This window comes from Eucalyptus grandis, chromosome 7, assembly GCF_016545825.1.
Source record: "Eucalyptus grandis isolate ANBG69807.140 chromosome 7, ASM1654582v1, whole genome shotgun sequence".
In the NCBI taxonomy this organism is placed as follows: Eukaryota; Viridiplantae; Streptophyta; class Magnoliopsida; order Myrtales; family Myrtaceae; genus Eucalyptus; species Eucalyptus grandis.
The window spans coordinates 5,147,901-5,168,941 of record NC_052618.1 but is presented as its reverse complement, the minus strand read 5'-3'; the positions used below and the strand labels follow the sequence as shown (position 1 = coordinate 5,168,941).

Here is a 21,041-nt window from a genome sequence, read left to right as displayed (position 1 = left end):
CTTGCCATTATCACTGTGTCCCTGATAGCTCTAAAAGCACTTTATCTAAATTCTTGCAGCCTTTTAACTGAGCTTCCCATTGACATGAAAGCATTGGCACGAGGTTCTTGATATCCGAGGCATTGGAATTGACTATTTGCCCATTCATATTGGAGACTTGCTTAATTTGAGATGCTTGTGGATTTCCTTATCCAATTCATGTATGAGACGGGTGATTGAGGGACAGTCAAGAGTCATGGACATTGGTCACTGTTAAAAAATTTTGGATGTGTGCGTGCGGAAGCATGATTTTTGTATTAGTTATAGTTTTTGGTTAATGATGTTGTGTGCAAGTGTGTGATATAGTTTGTAGATGATAGACAAGAGACAATATATGATAATTGAAGGATATAGGACATGGGGAAAGTAGTTTCATTAGTTGAACAAAATAGTTTGATGGAGGTACAATAGAGATCTATGACCTCTCATGGTGGAGGGTTCACCTCACACACAAGGTGGAGGGTTTACCTCTCAGACTCAAATGAATGAACTACATGCCTATTTATAGGCGTGAGTCACCGCCTTAGCACAACATTCTAGATTTCTATAGAATGTTGTCCATGTAGGCTTCATCTAGGAAATTCTAGATTGTAGTTCTTCTAGAGAATTCTACATTTATGCTTCTACATTTTTCTTACATGCTGGAAATTTTCAGCCACGATTTTTTAACCATCCAAAACTTTATGTAGAGAATTCTAGATTGTAGTTTAGCAACTCTAGGAAATTCTAGAAAATGGATCACCATTTCCAATAGTCACAATGTCATCTCAAGATTCTTATTGTTGGAAGAGCTTAGCATTGATGTGCATCCTAATAACCAATGGTGGGATGTGGTTGTAAAGGCTATTACCCAAGAAGTGGCCACCTTGACGCGCTTGACTTCCCTATCATTTTGTTTTCCTTCGTCGAGTATCTGAAAATTTTGTCAATAGCAGCTCACTCTTGAAGAATATTTGCTTCACCTTCCAATTATGTGTTGGTTACCATAAGTCTACCAGATACCGAATCCTCGATCATTTTGAGTATGAAATCGATAAGTGCTTAAAATATGCAAATTGGGTCAGTATGGCTCATGCAATTTTTACTGTACTTGCTAAAACACATGCCTTTGAACTTTTATGCCATAAGGGAATTTCAAGCATATCAGACTTTGGCAACGCCAATACTAACAAGGCATGTGGCTGCACGATTGAAGGGTGCTATGATATTGAAGCCATGATTGATGGCAACCATTTCACAGAGGGTGCATTGGAATGTATGGAGAAGATAGTTATAAACGATGCCCCAAAATTGACATGCCTTTGGAATTGTCCCATCCGATCTGGAAGCCTAGCGCAATTAACTTCGCTAAGTATGTGTAAATATCCAAAACTAACGAAAATATTCTTCTGTGGCATGATTCAACTACTTTCTATGGTAATACCCTCTAGTGATGGCCACAACAAGGAGTTATCAGTCCAAATGCTTCTCAACTTAGGTAGATCGATAAGTATAAGAGTCTTTAGACCTGGAAGTGTACTAGGGTCTAAATTGTTGTTTTCAGCTTTCATGATGATCTCTCTAATCTCATTACACTCTTCAACTCTCAAATATAGTTGAATTATGCCAGGAGAATATTTTCATCAGTTTTGCACATTTACACATACTTAGCGAAATTAGTTGCGCTAGACTTCCAGATCGGATGGGACCATTCCAAAGGCATGTCAATTTTGGGGCATCGTTTATAACTATCTTCTCCATACATTCCAATGCACCCTCTTGCCATCAACCATGGCTTCAATATCATAGCACCCTTCAATCAAGCAACCACGTGCCTTGTTAATATTAGCGTTGCCAAAGTCTGATATGCTTGAAATTCTCTTCTAGCATAAAAGTTCAAAGGCATAAGTTTTAGCAAGTACAACAGAAATTGCATGATCCACACCGACCCCATTTGCATATTTCAAGCACTTGCCGATTTCATACTCAAAATGATCGAGGATTCAATATCTGGTAGACTCATGGTAACCAACACATAATTGGAAGGTGAAGCAAGTATTCATCAAGAGTGAGCTGCTACCGACAAAAATTGTCAAATACTCGACGAGGGGTGGCGACGGCGACGGCGAGGCGGAGGTGCGTCAACTGACGGCAACGATCGACTGATTCGGCGGTGGCTAGGGTTTCGGCAGTCGTGAGCGTAGGCACAATCGTGTCATCGGAGAAGAAGGTAGAGCCGAGAAAGATGAGAACGTGTTTGTGTTTATTGTTTATGTTTGGATTTGGAGTTATCGTGTTTCGGGTCGAATAATGTTCCGACCCTACCCGACCCTAAACATATCTTCATTGCTTGTTTTATGTCTCGTGTCTCAAACAGTATCAAGACCCGAAACAAACATATTACTTGTTTCGAGCTCGGGTCGTGTTCGGGTCAGATCGGGTCGGATCGGGCTTTTTTGACATCTCTAGTTTGCATGACATAGTGCAACCAGCTCGTGCGAACGTGGATAAGAAATTGTCTCAGCTCGAGGTAGCCATGGGACTCCCACCGACGCTACTCTAGCTCAATACCGAGCAATCAAAGAGCGAGAAAAGGCAATACGTTTTTTACTCATTCTCAACGAGACGTACCTGCCGTTCCGAAGCCAAATCCTTGGGCTATGGATCCGGTTCCGCCTCTTGGACGCATTCACCAACTTGCCGTCCAAGAAGAATCCCAACGCCTTGCTTCCACGGAATACTTGAAGACCGGAGATCACGTCGTCTTGGCAGCAAAAGCAGCGAACGGAACGCCCATGGAAGAGCTGGTGAAGAAGAAAACCCAGCTTTTCAAATGGACGGACGGGATTTAATAGGAGCTTTTCGATCCGACGGCCAGGACATACCGAGCCTTAATGCGGATGAGCGGACAGGATCTAATCCTCGGATCGGACGGCCCCGGGACGCCGAGCGAGATCTAACGGCCAGGGTTTTATCTTGGCAGCGCCTAAATCGGACAGAGGAGATTTGGCCACGTCACCCCCCCTTTGCAGATGAAGATCCTATTCTTTTTACTAACCAAAAGAGAGAACCCAAATCGTTAACGGGTCCAAATTGCTAGCACTCAATCCATCAAATTTCGATAGGGCAATGCAATAAAACAACCCGTGCACTTATTACTACATTTTAGCTCACGTTGAATTTGATCCTTAAACTCTAGTTTTTATTCAATTTAGTCCTTATATTCTTGGAATCAAATCGATTCCTCTTTCCAGTTAACTTGGTCCCATTGACATTTGACATGAACTGCCGTGGCAATCCAATTAGTCGTGGAAGCAACATTTGTTGATGCAAGGGCAATGGAAAAATTACCTAAAAATCATAAATTTATTACAATTTTTTTTTCAAATCAGCTTACCTCCTCGAAAACAAATTTACACTAATGTAGTTCGGCCACACCCTCTTTTCCTTGACCTTGGCAACATTACCTTGTTTTGTGCTTGCACCATGCACATGCCGTGGATATTCCATGCACATTCTCTAGAAGGACTTCGGGTTAAAAGAATCATTGACTCAATGGGTATATGCTCAAAGCAAATACGTTAGCTTAGTGATTTTGGTGTAATTATTTGCAAAATAGCTTTGAAGTTAAGAAAGAAAAGAAAGACAAAGGAATTGTATGGACGTCCTCTAATTGGAGTGTGTAGGAGGTGGAGCTCACCGGTACTAAAGACACTATCTCCTGCGATTCGTCACAGTTGCATCTTCGGGAAAGCCCTGTACCCCTGCTCCCCAACTTCAAAACAGGTTCCACCTCCATTTTGAAAAATTACCATTCCAAATTCTAACTAAAAACCGGTTTGACTTCCAGTTTGTAAAATTATCGGTCCTACTCATTTCCCTCGTCGTTTTGTTCCAAGTTCTAACCCAGAAGTTGAACTCACGAAGCTGTCAACTCAGAAGACGAACTCAACTCCTCCTCGGCAACGCTCCTCACCTCATCCAAAGCTTAGGATCTGGGTAAATAGCTGACCTAGGGTTTCACTTCTTACACATTCGAGTTTTGTCTTACCGCCTGCCTTTTGTTTGAGAACGTATACAGGAAATGAAACTAAAAAATGGCTATACTAGGATGTGTTTTTCATCAGCATTTTGATCGAGCAATTGTTGTGTCTGTGGGGAACGATAAAATTCTTCTCATGGTGTATATAAGTTGTGTTACGGCACTGTTGTGTTTGAGCGACTAGTGTCTATTGTTTGACAATGTATTTCGTTCTAGAATGGCCTAGGTAGTAGTGTCCGATGTGCTATCCTTTTCGTTTGTCTATCTATGTTGTATATTTGATTTAGTGTTTCTTGGCTATTGAAAAATGCACGACTATTCGACATTGAGATCCTAACGCACGAGAGAAGTGGCAAGTGTCTAAAAACTTTTGTCACTAGTAACTCATTCTTGAAGATCGTCTACTTCACCTTCTGATTTGTGTTCATCATAAATCTACCAAAGGGGGCCACCACACATATGATCAAGTTAATTTTTCTCGTTTTTGGTCCTTGCCCTTTAATTTTTCATTCGCGTTGTGTATTTTTATATATTTTCAATATATATTAAGTAAAAAAAAAATCATTAAAAAATCAAGGTAGGCCAATGAGCCGCTAGGCTTAAAATGAAGTTTATTTTTTCTCTCTGTTTTTTGCTCTTCTCTTCAATTTTTTTGTTAGTTTTCTTTGATTAACTCAGACAGTCTTATATTTTTATGATAATACATAGTGTTTTGCTTTTTCAATAAATATCAACTTTCACATTTTTCATTTGTGATTTTGATTAATTAGTTCTCTCAAGGTTATTTTCGCCGATTCAGAATAGTCTTTAACCAATCAATTTTCGCGTTAAATGCCACGTTCAATGAAAAGCCAAAGCCCACATGTGCTCTGGGCTTTGAACACCCCTAGCATCATCTCTGGACGTGGATGGCAGCAAGGTCTTAAATCCCGATGGAGTTCAAGGACGGAGAGTCGCCGAAGGACGAGCTCGCCTTCATAACCCAACACGGTTCCGAAAAGGTCTCAACGATTCGCATTGAAGAAATTTAGATCGCTGCAACAAAAGACCATCCAGTATCATGATCAGCTGCGATCAAAAGAGGGCGAAAAAAATAGGAGATGAGAAAAATCCGCGAGCATGGAATTTGCACGGCGGCGTACATGATCCCCGAGAGGATCGACACGGATGTCCTTCATAGCGTCGACGATAGTTACAAAGGTGATGCTTGGAGTCTAGGCATTTGTGTTCCTGAGTCGGTATTGAAATATTAACGGGCCTCTCCTTTTGAAAGCCGAAATTACATAGATCTTTTCATTAAGACGCCTAAGGCGCGGACCCTAAATCCCATGTCAGCCACGGACCAACTGAATATGATTCTTTTTTCGTTTGTTCTTTATTTTGGCAATGTCCCCATTTGCCTTGTTGGAAAAAGATCGATTAAAGCAGCACTCCATAGAATGAGAAAAATCCGTCGATTTGTTGAATGCAAATGGATACTCTAAGCACACGGTCTCTTGCTGAACTGGGAAACTTCCACGTAAAGCAAAAGGAAAGGCCACACATCGAACTAAAGTCGCACAATCTTCGAGAGAAGTACAGTGGCAAAACATCGATCAACCCATGTAGTCCAGCCACTGTTTGCATTGCGTAATAAGAGTCGTACGGAGGATTTTCCAAGCTGCGATGAAGCATATTAGTATAAATGAACACCCCTTGCAAGATAAGAAATTAAATGCCTGCGGTGCATCTTCATCGAATGAGGTAGAATCAGCTTGAACCTTGCACAAATTTCAGAAAAAGCTCACATGAACATGGTATTGAATGATCGTCGTAATTAGCGCTCACCTGATGGACGATGAAAACATAGGTGAAAGTTTTACCGGGCGAAATGGGCCTTGGAACGACTTCCCCTGTTCCATTGCTCCCCAAACTTTGAATCTGCAATTCAATTCGGTCTGAACTCATTGTCGCATAAACTTCTCATTACAATCTTCATCAAACACAATTTGGATGGGTTTCGCTACCATACCTGTTGGATGTTGTGCCAGTGGATCGCGACATTCTAGCTCAACTTATTGGAAGATGAATTTTTTGAATTTTTTAAAAAAGATCACTTATTTCACTTGAATTAATTAGTTGATGAAAAAGGTTTTCATCATCAACAATAATGTATGTTTAAATATTTTTTATGGACAATGGGAATATCTTTGGAGCATATATTTTCATAATCTATGAAGAGATCATTTATAAGTTAATGTTTTCCCAATCATTCATTTTTCACAAAATAAATACAGTGAATTTAATCAAAGTGCAACCAATTATTGAGGTGGAACTATGTTAATCGATGGTTTTATTAATTAGAACCACGTCGAAAACTTGATTATGTTTACCTATTAATCCTTAATGTTTTTCCCCATGTATAATTAGGCCCGTTAAGACCATGGCCACTCATTTAACTCACTGAAAATTCTTCATATGTGTATATGGCACTTGAATAAATGTCATAACAAATTAAAACAAAAAGTAAGTGAACAAAATAAAAATATGCTGGTGAAATAACGATTAAGGGCCCGTTTGGTTCGGCTTTTGGGGAATGCATTTGCCAAAATGCAAATACCTTTGGGTGAATGGGGTTTTCGAAATGCAAATATCGTTTGGTAAAATTTGCATTGAGATGCAACTTTGGCCAAAATACCGTTTGGTAAAATTTACATTTGTAAAGGACTTTTATTAAATTAAAAAACAAAAAAACATTTGTCTTATTTTTTTGAAGTCCGACCACCTTAGGACCGCCGGATCTGGCCGCCGGGGTCGCGCGACCTCGGGCGGCCGTCGCCTAGGGTCGCACGACCCGACGGCCGTCGCTCGGGGTCGCGCGACCGGTGCGATGGCCGCCGGGTCGCACGACCCTGGGGTCGACCGTCGCCGGGTCGAGGGACCCAGCGATGGCCGCTCGGATCGCGCGAACCCGGGCGACGGCCGCCCGGGTCGCGCAACCCAGAGCCGCCGTCGCCGGGGTCGCCGACCCCGCGACCGTCGCTGGGTCACCCGACCCGCAACCGTCGCCCTGGGTCGCGCGATTCGGGCGACAGCCGCCTATTCGCACGACCCAGGCGTCGCCCGAGGTCCGGTGACGGTCGCTGGGGTCGGGGGACCCTTGGCCGGCGGTCGCCGGCGCGCGCAACCCCTTGGCCGGCGGTCGTCGGCCTCCGATCGGCTTCTTTCCGGTGAAGATGAACAGTAGAAGTTGCATTCCGAAAATGCAACTTCCCAATGGACCTCTCCCCTCCATTCCCTAAAGTCCCTTCAAGCCCCTTGGAGATGCAATTGCATCTCCCAAAGTCCTCAAAATATTGAACCAAACACCACCCCCTTTTGCCCAAACCCCTTTAGAGGCCAAAAGCCCCTTCTAAATGCCGAACCAAACGGGGCCTAAAATGACCTAAAGATTGAAATTCTCAATAGAAAAACTAGAAAAGTACGCCAAATCATATTTATGCCAGATATACATCCTCAGCTACATATGTATTTTTTTTCTAGTATTTGCTTTACTCTTTCCAATGTTAAGAGTACTTCGGTTTTATTTTCTTGAAATTAGAATATAATAAAGCTTTCAAAGCCAAAGTAAATAAAATTACTTCGGCAGCCAGCGACCCAATTGGGTACATTGCATATGAAAATTTTACCAGTCCATTCACCGTCAGATTTTTCTATCTCCCTCCTGACCTTTATCGCACTGTTTTCTTCGTTTACTTTTCGCAAAATATGGTCACAACGTGGTCGGGCCAAACAATGGCATTTTAAGGAACTCAATAGACAAATTGGTATAGACTGATACAGGACAAAGAAAAGGGCGGGCAAAAACATTTAGGGTAGTTGCGAATCGTACTAAAATTTCGACACACCAATTCACCAAACACTATATAGAACAGAACATGGCATGCTTGGATTTACTAGTACGCTAGCCAAAAAAGTAAGAGAAAGATGCTCACGACATTGGTTTAAACATTTCAGCAAACAGCTGGCGAGCGTAGATTGAGAGGAAAATATTGACTGCTTTTAGAACCCAAACTCAAGTTTGAACTCAAAAGAAATCATCACGAGATAGCTTAAACCCAGCACGTGTATGTGCCTAAGGAGATCGAGTCTGGGCTTTGCTTGGATCAAAACAGCACGGAGTAACACGGATTCACGAAAAAGACCGTCTAATCGCGGAGTTCCCTACCCAACTCGGAGACGGCAGCAAGCGGGCCAGCTCGTGACAAATCAGGCTATGGTCTACCGCCTTGATATCTTTGAGCCAGGATCCTTGGGCAAGGGATGATGGGTATGAGAGATGATGAGTATGTAGATTTTGGAGTTGTCGATAGCTTGTAGAATTGTCTCACCAATCTTATCACCCACCTTGATAGCATCTTCGTCCCTGAATACGCGGATTCCGGCATTATTCAAGTCTCTATTGAGGAAGTCCGTGAAGTCAAAATGAGTATCCACTCCACTAAAACTCAAGGACACATGGTACTAAAATTCTGATGCTCTGGCTTTTGAGTGTGCCATATGTGGGAAGCGTATTGCTTCCAGACCTCTCTCTCTCCCCCCATAAGAAGAAAAAGGGTTGTTAACTTGGTGTGGCATGGCCTGGCTAAGAAGTGAGCTGAGGCTTTTGGAATGCTTCCACGGCAGAGCACACAAAGATGACCGATATTCCAATGAAGACGGAGACACTCCGGAATATACTGTATGTTATACAGACACCAGAAAAGAAGAAGAAAAAAGATCATCCAGCAGCTGAAGGTGTGTGCAAATAGATTTAGCGAAGAGGATTTCTGCTCTGAACAATCACATGCAAAAACACAAACAAATTCGGACGAGATTTTACCTAAATTCACAAGATAATAGTGCCAAATTTGGACTTCATCGGAATCGGCTAGACGGATGACCGGTACGGTGCTCCCTGGCAAAGGATGGCCACGGTGGTGGTCCAGTGAGGTGCACGCGGCGGTGATTCAGCCGACGATTTGTGGCACGGCTCGATGCAAGACAAAGCCACGAGGGACGCCAACCGAATGAAAACAGGCTCGAGATCATGATGCAACAGCAGCGGCTTGGGACAGAGAGCACCCGCGTCGTCTTCGGTCCCGAACTTAGATCCGACCCGGGTCGTTTTTATACTTTATTATAATAAGAATAATAAATAATATTTTAATAAAAAATAATAAAAATAATTTATTTTTCAGAAAATCAGAAAAATCCAAAAATATCACATGTTTTCCCGAAAAGCCCAACAAAAAAAAATCAGAAAATGCCAAAAAAATGATTGGGAAGCTTGACGACAGCATTGTTTCTATGCCTTTTTGTGACGATGGGATTGGCAGGGGCTCTAGGGCCTTTCCACAACTGGGAAGTGAAGCAGGAGCTGATGGGCTCCTACAAGAAGCAAGTCGTCACTATAAACGGACAGACGCCCGGCCCCACTATCCAGGCGGATCAGGGAGAGAGAGTTTTCGTCAGAGTTACCAACAGGTTGAGCGAGAATGTCGCGATCCATTGGCACAACACCCAACAGGTATGGTTGCGAAACCCATCGAAACTGCGTTTGATGAAGATTGTAATGAGAAGTTTATGCGACGATGAGTTCGGGTCGAATTAAATTACAGATTGAAAGTCTAGGGAGTGATGGAACAGGGGATGTCGTTCCAAGGCCCATTTCTCCCTAAGTAGAATGATCATTCAATAACATGTTCATGTGAGCTTTTTCTGAAATTTGTGCAAGGTTATGGCTGATTCCACCTCATTCGATGAATATTCACTGCGGGCATTTAATTTCTTATCTTTGCAAAGGGATGTCATTTATACTTATATGCTTCATTGCAGCTTGGAAAATCTCAGTACGACTCCTATTACACAATGCAAACGGTGGCTGGACTGCATGGGTTGATTGATGTTTTGCCGCCGTACGGCGTGGCCGAGCCATTCGCTCAAGATTATGACAAAAGCATCATCCTCAATGACTGGTACTACAAAAGCTATTGTGATTGGGTGGGAGAGCCTGAGGTGATTAATTTAATTTGATTGCCTCAAAGATGAAGAACTTAAACACTAGTTTTCATTCTCTTTTTGTTGCTTGGATTGCAGTCCCTGCTGATTCCCAGGAAGGGAAAGTTTGATTATGCTGAATCGACCACTCCAAGCCCACATCCAACAGCTCGTGATGCGATCAATCCTGAATATCCCCACCGGAGGGTTGTCCCTGGTAAAACTTATCGCCTCAATATTTCAAGTGTGATTGTTCAATCTGCTCTCAGCTTTAGGATTGAGGTATACTTTCATCACAACCTACAAATTGTTCCTCTGGTTGGTTTGTTTCCTCGCTTTCTATAATGAAGTGTGCACATCTGGATTGGGCTTTTTCGATGTTTTTAAAGACTTATTAGATTGAAGAAATTTTGGAGATATATTTGCAAGATGAAGGACCCTTCATTTTTTTGTTACTCAGGACCTCAATCTTTGAATTGCAGGATCACAAACTTACCATTGTTGAAGCAGACGGGCATTGTATAGAGCCAAGCTTGATCGTCTACTCGGGCAAGACATACTCTGTCAAGATCAAAGCCGATTAAGATCGGTCGAGAAATTACTCGATCACGACCAACATTGTTGGCCAGAACGCCACTACCACAACCGCTCTCGGTCTGGCCGTGCTCAGTTACTCCCCACCTGCTGGCCCGATTCAGAATGACGTCACCCCGTAATTAGTTTCTCCAGAGAATATAAATCATATTTTGTTTTGTTTATTAGCTTTTAACGAATTACTGGGGAACATGCTGGTTAGTGTTTTATTCAGTTGAATTTGACATTCGAATCGAGTGTTAAATTGGCTTTCAATATCCAAGTCAGAGGCGATTTTAATCATATCTCAGCATTTCTCCTGGTGATGGCATGGGATAGTTTCTTGCATCATTGTTGACTGATCGAGAAATTTGTCATAAGTCTCTCGGCTGTTGTCCCTGCAAACAGAAAGATAATGTTAGAGCAGGTTGCTTCAGCTTTGCAGGGTATACCCAATTTGTCATTGGGCACGCATGTTGAACGTTTGTTCCAATTTTAAGCATCTTCTAGGAAGAGGAGATTGCTTCTATTTTGAAGGAAGAAATTGTTCAGACAGCCATAAATCTATAGCACAACGGGCACTGATGGAGATCATCGATGATTGAAATAACATCGTCTTACAAATTTTTTTCTTCTTTTTTCTCCCATTTTCTGATAGTTCATCTTCCTGGAAAAAGGCCGAATCCATTTGATTTCTAGAAAGGATTACTAATCCTTAACTTTTCACAGAATTCTTCATTAGTGGTTGTGAGATTGCTGATAAGATCATTTGGAAACCTTCTACTATAGATGCGGATTCCATCGAATGGTTCAAAGATAGGATGGTGCTGCTTGTTGTTTCTGGTTGTAACCCTCCTCGCAGGTTATGCATGAATGAGCTTAACAAGCTCATAGGGTTGTTTTCTTACAGAGTATTTTCTTACAGAGTATTATATGGAATGGTCCAGGATGCTATGGTCAAGACTTGAGATTGAAGAGTGCACGAATGAACTTCGAGAGAGATTCCACTCCGTGCAGGCAATATATGTGACAACATTCGTGTCTTTGCTGGAAAGGTTGTTTTGCTCATATATAGGATAGTTACGCAGTTTGGAGAAGTATATCAATTCCATCTCTATGATGTTTCTGATTACTGCTCATGGTCCTGTTCAGTTATGAGTATTTTTTTGTTGAAATTTGCAAAAAATGCACTTTCTTATTGTACATGCCACATTGTTTATTTCGTGGTCAGCTTTACATAACTATAATGAGACTGATATAATTTCAAACCGAACATGTTTTGATCATATATGCGATAGTTACACAGCTTGGAGAAGTTTATCGATTCCATCTCTGACGTTTCTGATTACTGCTCTTGTAGTATACACATGGTCCCTTCAGTGATGAGTGTTTGTTGAAATTTGCAAATAAGGCACTTACTCATGGTACATGCCAAATTTTTTATTCCGTGGTCTGCTTTACATAACTATAGTGAGATTGATATAATTTCAAACTGAACATGTTTCGGGATAAATCAGCCCATTATAGACATTAGGAAAAAAGATCTGTTCGTAGTGTCACTGAGATTAATCACTATAGTCCTACCTAGAAGCGAAAATAAACGAAGGGGAAAGAATAGATAGACAACTCTATCATCCCCAATCCGACATGGTTGCCGATCTAAGGTGAAGGTCGTGTTTTTTTTTTTTTTCCTTTTTGTCCAATTTCAATAGCACCCGCAAATCACTTTCCTGTCATTCAAAAGAGGGTTTAGCATCGATCCATTTGAAAAAAAAATGCAAATCATCAACCTGACAAATACCCTTGATAGTTTGGGTTTTGATGATTGGAATGTGCTGTCCTAGGAAAGGCGCCGAGCGATGGTGGCGCTATCTGGACCGGCCATCCAATTCTGTCCCCGCCGACCAGGAAATCTCTTTCTGACTCGTCGTGTCATCTAGGACACTCCCCGGCCCAAATTTTTGTTTTTTTTTAATGATCGAAAAACCGCCGGAGATCAGCCTTCAGAAATCACACGACTCTCCGGTGCTCAGTAGCACCGTCAAGCTTCGCCACATGTCGCTATTTAGACATAAAACCTCAGGGACTGGCTAGTAATCCCTCCTAGGACCTCGACTTAAGTCATGGAATGCAACAAGAGAGTTCGAACTCTCGACCTCGATGACGAGGGAGAACACTCACACCGCACTGCCCATGGGTGGGTTGACTTGGACAGCGTTCATCAACGAAGCCACGCATAAAGAATCATTCGTTGTCGTTTCCGCTGGGGCTACGGAGGCGAAATGCTGCTGCTCTCGGACGCACCCCGGCGCTGCAAATTTAGCTCATAGATTAAGCAGCGCATCACGTCGTCTCATCAAATCATTCGGTGCCAAGTGCGGGAAATTACATCAGAAATAAGAAATGGGATCGCTTGGTTCGTAGTGAACCGGGTACCCTCTTGGAAAAGGGACATAAATGCACAACCACGTACAAATATATGATATTATATTCTATAGTTTTGGACAATTAGATGGAGTTAATGAAGGAACCTGATTGCATCAATTTTACAAATTATAGAACTTGATAGCCTTTTTTGAAAGTTTTAAAAACTCAATTACACTTTCAGTACAAGTTTTAGAACTTTTTGTGCACTTATGCATTTATTAAAATACTATTCACGATACGTTTGATAAAAATAATTTGAAAAATTGATAGTAATAATGTCACAACTTTCATGCGGTGCCCATTTGATACTAAAAATTTTCAGTTAACTAGTTAAGTCTCATTGATTTTAGAAAACGTTCACTTAAGTGACATCAATAATATCTCTTATGGAAAAATCCGACGTAGTATTAATTTAGCATAAAATTGTTCGATGAGCTAGCCAAGGAAATGAAAAGACGTGTCGAACGATGTTGTTTAACCCTTTCAATGCCTCAAATTGATGAATAGGGGACGAATTACGCACAATCGATAAACATAACTCCACATTTCCATCCACAAATTAAAAAAATTGCGGAAGATAAAAGGCTTCGTCCCTGCCTATCCTCAAGAACAAAAACATAAAGTTGCAAAATTTGTAAGGTCACCACTCTCCAACTCGGTACTTTTTTTTTTTGGTCGATAGATGATAATTTCATTACTAACCCGCTAAAGGGGTACCATAAGTAGGCATGTCTAAACATAAGATCAAACATAAAGAGAGAGGAGGATTAGCCATCCAATTGCTAGGAAGTGAGTTGGTTCGGTGGGCCTTGGCAACCCAGTCCGCGGCTTTGTTGGTGTCTCGTGGCTCATAGGTGATGGATACTCCATTTAGTTGGCCCAGAATTCCTCTGCAGTCTGTTACAATGGGCCGGCCCAGCCATGGTGGTTCTTGTAGGCCTGATAAGCTGTTTGTGAGAGATAAGTTATCTGATGAAATAACCACGTGCAGATCAGTTCCTTGAAGTTGCAAGTCCTCCCCTGTTCGTGCGAGTCTTCTGTTTCTCACCCAAAGTACCGCTTCTCTTAAGGCTAGGGCTTCGGCGACCCACACGGACGGAGCAAAAATCGGCTTCGCGAATCCATGGGTGAGAGTTCCGGCGCTATTTCTGCAAATTCCCGCAATCGAACCCACCTTGGTCGTCTCACACCAGGAGCAGTCGACGTTGATTTTCATCTCCTTTGCTGCAGGTGGTTTCCATTTCAGCTCTGGATTGTGGGTATTCGGTGAGTTTCGTCCATTTTTCTTCCCCGGTTTGTTCCATTTCAGGAAGAGATCTGCTGTAAGGCTCATTTCAGCTTTAACTTCCGTAGGGTTTGGTTGGCGTCCTTGGAAGATCGCTCTGTTTCGGCACTTCCAGATCTGCCAGAGTGCTCCCGCAAACGGGGCTTTTGAGTGTTGGTCGGCTCGTGAGGTTAGGTTTCGACAATCCACTTGTCTATACGGGTGATTCGCTCCGGGGATGTGTCGGCGGGGAGAGAAGGATCGACCATATGTTCTGGTCCGGGCGCGAGAGAGTGAAGAGGTGCTGCTGATTCCGGGGCTTGTCTCGCACTTTTGACGGGTAGGGTCGTTTAGCATTTGCCTTCTATACAAATTTTCCTTCGTAGGAAGTGTATTGGTGCATAGATTCCAAAGGAAGAAGCGAATTTTGGGAAATGTCTGAATGTGCCATATCTCGTGCCATAGCGCCTTGGGTATTTGGTAGGAAGATGATGGTATATTTGTATTGGTAGTGGCAGCCTTGTTATGTATTCTATTATAGCCACTTTTCACAGTGTAGGTTCCAGCACTGTTTGCAATCCATACTAGCTTGTCTGAAGAAGGTGTTATGCTGATAGGAATGGTTAGGATTTCTGTGGCAATCTCTTCCTCAAATAGGTTGTTCACTTTTTGGACATCCCATTCACGTGCCTCCTGATCAATTAAATCAGCCACCACCCTTGGTTCATTTCGATTTGCAGGGCCATATAGTTTCCCGGATGGTAGCCAGGTATCCTGTCGTATTCTTATGTGTTGCCCATCCCCCACAGCCCATCTAGAGTCAGGCTCAATCGCTTCTCTTCCCATCAATAGACTTTGCCACCCCCACGAGGGTCGATAGCCTTTGTTTGCTGACCAGAAGTCTCCTCTAGGGAAATAAATGCTTTTGAGCACTTTGCACCATAATGCATCCGGTGTTTGAACAAATCTCCAAGCTTGCTTCCCCAGCATTGCTTTGTTAAAGGCCATTAAATCTTTAAAACCGAGGCCCCCACAATCTTTCCTTCTTTTCAGATCTTCCCACTTTTTCCAGTATATACCTCTTCTAGCTGCATTATGTTTCCACCAAAAGGAAGCTATTCTCTGCTCAATAGTCCTGCAAATAGATGCTGGAATCTTGAATATAGACATAGCATATTGAGGTAGGGCTTGAATAACTGTCTTGATAAGAACATCCTTCCCCGCTTTTGAAATCGGTCTCTCTTTCCATCCTTCGAGTTTCCGTTCAACTTTAGTGAGGATCCATGCAAACATTTGCTTTTTGGTTTGACCCCATTCAGATGGAATACCCAAGTATTTTCCTGTTTTATCTATAAGTGGAACTCTCAATTCAGCTGCTAGGTTCTGCTTTAATCTCTGTGGGCAATCTCTTCCTGTGAACATACGATTTGTTTAGATTTATTGCTTGTCCCGACACATAGCAATGCGATTTAGCACATTAGCCACATTCGAGCTTCTCCAATCGTTCCATTTAGGAAAAAAATTGCATCATCAGCAAAGAGAAGATGTGAGAGAGTTGGGCATGTGTGGTTCAAGCGGATACCCCTAATGCTTCCATCTGAAATTGCTTTTCCCATAAGGGTTGATAGGACATTGGCCATAATAATAAATAGGTAGGGGGAAAGAGGATCGCCTTGTCGAATTCCTCGGGTAGGTCGAAAGACAGCAGAGGGTTCTCCATTAACCAGGATGCTAAAAGACACCGATGAGATACAATACTTTATCCAGCCTACCCACTTAGCATTAAACCCCAATTTCAGCATATAATCACATAAAAATCCCACTCAATATTTGTCATAAGCCTTCTGCATGTCAAGTTTTAGGATGGCCTGAAAATTTCGTCTTCTCCTTCTCACCCTAAGTTGATGTATCACTTCCTGGACTATGAAAATGTTTTCCTGTATCTGGCGGTTTTTTAAGAAGGCACTTTGCTCTCCGAGATAAGATGCGGAAGCCATGGTTTGGTCTATTTGCCCGACACCTTTGCTATGATCTTGTAATTAAAATTACACAGACTTATAGGCCTAAATTGGGTGATCTCTTCTGGATTTGTGACTTTGGGGATAAGGGTAATATGCGTTTTATTAAGCGCAGGATCAAAAGTACCTTGCTCAAAGAAAGAATGAACCATGCTGTATATGTCTTCATGTATAATAGGCCAGTGATTCTGATAAAATACTCCATTAAGTCCGTCTGGGCCCGGTGCTTTTGTAGCTCCTAGCTGGAAAACTCTTTGCTTTTACTTCATCTCGTGCGCTTTGATCAGGTCAGCATTCATATCCTCATGCACCATTGCTGTACATTGATCTAATACCGGTTGGTAGTTCCTTTCTCCCACCGAACTAAAAAGGGATTGATAGAAATCACAAATATGGTGTTTGAGGGTAGAGAGGTCCCTACACCAGGTCTGATCATTGATTCGTAGCATGGAGATTTTGTTACGTTGTCTCCTCTGCACTATTGTAGCATGAAAAAACTTGGAATTTTGGTCTCCCCACTTCAGCCATTGAATTCGCGACCTCATACACCAGTACATCTCTTCTTGTCGCCATAGTTCTTCAATTTTCCTTGTAATGTGGTTGATTTCCTCTCTATTATGCTCCCTTGCGTAACTGTTCATCAAAGTTTGGAGCACACTTTTTGAGTGGATGAATCTGTTTTTTAGCATTCTCGGGAAGATCCTCCTACTCCATTTACTTAATTCGGCAGCCACCCGCCTTGTTTTGCCTCGCCATAGTGAGTGTATCTATGTGACTTCCATTCCAAGCTTGCTTGACCACATTCTCACATTACGGATGTTCTAGCGGTATGTCTCGAAGCGAAAAGGTTTCTTCCTTCGCAACTCTGGTGGATTTAAGGATAAAAGGATAGGACTGTGGTCGGACCCTATTGCCGGGAAAGCTAAGGCCTCCGCATTAGGGTAATTAGTTCTCCATTCCATATTGCATATTGCTCTGTCTAGTCTCTTTTTTACCAGTTCATTACCTTCCCTTTTGTTTGACCAGGTGAAGGAGCAACCCTTACTTTCAATATCCATCAGCGAGCATGCGTCTAAGAAGCTTCGGAAAGCTGCCATTCTATAGCGGTCTGCCTCTCGCCTTCCTACCTTCTCCCAATGGTAAAGCACTTCATTAAAATCCCCTATGCACAACCATGGAAATGTATTATTATAGTTACTGTCTTGCAAGGAGTTCCAAAGCCGTAATCTCTCTTGGAAATTAGTTGATGCGTGTAGAAAGGATATCCACATAGAGTAGCCACCAATTACATCTTGACATTTGACATGAATGGCCTCGTTTGAGCTGCTGTGCACGTCCACTTTCACTTCCTCATCCCACAGTAGGGCTAGACCTCCCGCAATACCAACCGGTTCGATAATCAGAGAGTGTGGGAGCTGAATCCTTCTCTGCACTCTATTGATAACATATGATTTATTCTTGGTTTCCATGAGGAAAACCATGTTGGGCCTTTCCTGAGCCACTAGGGCTCTAAGGTGCTGAACTGTCAAGGGTGTACCCAACCCCTGACAGTTCCAGCTTAGTAGTTTCATCTTTGATTGGGTGGCTTATTAGGGCCAGCCACCAAGGCCCATGCATTAGCCCCTTCCCATGACAACACTGGGGCATCTAGGAGTTGTTTTTCATCCATTGAGAGATCCGATGAGGTATTCTTCTCATACGGGCAGACTCGCTTCTGTTTTTTAACCACTGGAGCCTTATACACGGCCTTTCCTTTCTTTGCCTTCGTGTGTTCCTCATCAATTCCTATAGAAGAGAGAAGTAGCAAGTTGTTTTGCTGTGGTCTTTTACTGCTGTTTGGTGATGTTAGGTCTGTCTTTGGGGTCTCAAATTGGTTCTCCTTCACAGTAGGATGGACCAGAACTATGGCTAAATCATTCGTTTCTATTGGCTCTGTTCTCAGGGGTGTATTAGTAGCCATGATTGGAGTTTTGCACATGACCTCCTCATCCATGACGAGAGAGTTCTATTTTCCCATAGAAGGTCTTCTAGTAGGGGCTAACATCTCGGACCTCTGCCTTCAACCACACCCCATAACGCCCGGGCGATCTTGAGCTAGGTTTCTGCATAAGGTATTTCGGGCAATAGTTAGCATAATGTCCGATGCGTCCACAAGAAAAACAGAAGTGTGGAAGCCTTTCATACTTGAATTCTATCCACCATTTTTGTCCCCTACGGTTATAATGGTTTTGTTTTGAGTGGATTTGATGATTCACAACACCTTTGCTTTACCAGTTTTCCGAGCTGTTTTTGTTTCGTGCTTCTATTTTAATTTCTTCAACTTGCCCCGATTTGGAAGCTAATCGCCGGATGGATTCTTGATTACCCAGCTCGAGGAAGGCCTATAATGTGCACCCAGAATGCATAGTGTGAGAATTCGTAGCAATGCTCAGTACGTTCGGATCTCCTTCCTTAAGAACTAGCAGATTACATTTGAGAAAGACCACGGCCCCGATTCTAATACCCTTTTTCTCTTCAATGGAGTTGAATAAGAAAAGAGAAGAAACCTATTTCAATCTGCTCACATTTAAGCGAGTCAACTTTCCAAGCTCTTGTCATAGTGTCCAGAAAAGCCGGAAAATTAACGTTTGGCTTGGAGTAAAGCTTGCCATAGAGAGTTCGTTCACTTTCTTGCCGTGCTTGCTCTGGGATGTCTGCCCCTAGATCTGTTATATCCTCTTCAGACCATAATTCACCCATTCTCCTACATAGTGCAACCATTCGTAGGTGGTTATCCTCCCCCCTGCCATTTTCTACCAATTGTGCCTCTCTTAATGGGTGTAAGAAGTTGAAAATTCTGGAATGAAGGGAGCTCGATGGCTGGTTTGTGTTTGCATTGGGACTTTGCGGGTTTATGGGTATCGGTAATAGAGGCAGAAGGGAGCCTGTAGATGAATGCTTTTGGTTTGGTTTTTGGAACTTCTGGGTCTAAATAGGGTTTCGGTGCTTGTGTGTTGCAGGGATACTTATCAAATGGACAGGATGCACAGAATCAAACTATAGGGCTACAGGGTCACGCACCTTACCAGCTGCTATCAACCGAAGATTAACAGCATTTTCACCTTGAAGTTGCGACAAAGAAGATTTCGCTGAAAGCAGGAGGGGGTCTTCCTTAGACCTCCGTAGAAGTTGAACAAGAGGCCATTCGAATCTCCAACCCAGTCTCTATGGGTGGATGCAGCGAAGGTTGAGGGTTGGGGATGATTAATCTGGAGGAAACAGTCGAGGATCGTCCATGGGAGTGGAGTTTAGGGTTCAATCGAGTGGGTTTTTGGGGAAAAAAGGGGGGTTTCTATCACGCTCGGGATAGAGAGAAACTCAACATTCGTTGAGAGTGATTTATGCAGGTCTTTGATAAGTGCAAAAATCCAACTCGGTACTTTGAACTTGGACTTTAGGGCGAAAAACGAATGGCTTTGCAGATGCAGAGAGACGAGAGGACAAACGAGAGGGATGGGCGAGTCCTCGTGGGTGACATCAGCACCAAGCTTTACATTTAATATTTTCTTTTCTTTTCCGACATGTAACTCAGCCCTCCTGCCTTAGTTAAGTCCAACGTGACCCGTCAAGGATAATTTCTTCCTTTTCATTTATTTTTAATATGCTTTCCTCTTCTTCTTCTTTTCTTTTATCCCTTTTCTGCTTTTTTCCATAAAAAAAAATAAAAAAGAGAAAATAAAAAAAAGATTAAAACCTAAAAACACACAAATAAAAAAAAAACATTCGGGCAGAGGGCTGGCCCTAGCCCTTAAAAAGCATTCAAATAATCCATGTATAATATTAATAAAAATGAGAATCGTTATCTAGTTTGTACCCTAAAATTTATCAAATGCTAAAAGCCAAAAAGACATTTTGTGCTGTCTAATTTTTGGTCCCAGTTGTTTAGACTGCAAAGTGGAAAGTGCATTATCATTCGGACATGAAAGGACGTGGGATGAGAGAAATTAATATGTGTGTATATATATGGTTTTGATGTAATATAATATGCCCCAACTCTCTCTTGTGAAACCATTGTAAATTCTCTCACTGTACCCATGGAATTAAACTCAATGCATTAGAAGTCAAATTCTAGCAAATGCAAATTCTAGCAAATGCAAGGGCCCAAAACACCTATGAATGCATCAATCAACAATTCATGGAGAACATCCATTGAAACTTAAAGGCATCTTTAGAGGATTACTAGGTTATAACTCCTAAATCCGCAATTGGCCAACTCCTAGATCAGGCAAAGGAGTTACGACCCTCCCCGAGCTGGGCCCTTAGCCAAAAGAAAAATAAAATAATAAAAAAGAAGAAGAAAAAAACCAAAAAATGTCCTCCTCACCCGGTAACAAGCGTGCGTGTGCGTGTCGTTTTGGTATTCTGATTATTGTCTTTTCTTATTTTTTGATAAATGATTATTGTCTTTGGATCTACTAGTTGTAATCTAAGGATGCAAAAAATATTGTTCCACAAATCAATTTCTGATCAAAAACCGATTTTTCTATTTCTATTCCCTAAACCGACTTTCTAAATAAAAATACGTATTTGATAGCCACATAAAATTTCTTTTTTGAACAACGCCGAGCCGAGTTAATAGTGAGGACAAGCGATAAGAAATATTTTTATTTCTCATTTTTTATTTTCAAAAATTGAAAAGTAG

The 21,041-nt window shown here is 42.1% G+C and overlaps 1 long non-coding RNA gene across 1 annotated transcript; it reads left to right on the top strand.

The window, feature by feature from the left end:
• The first annotated feature begins 17,199 nt into the window (after positions 1-17,199).
• LOC120295498 lies at positions 17,200-18,331 on the top strand. Its single transcript, XR_005552898.1, has 3 exons — positions 17,200-17,301; positions 17,387-17,499; positions 18,303-18,331. It is a non-coding gene; the product is annotated as an uncharacterized LOC120295498 (long non-coding RNA).
• Positions 18,332-21,041: the final 2,710 nt, after the last annotated feature.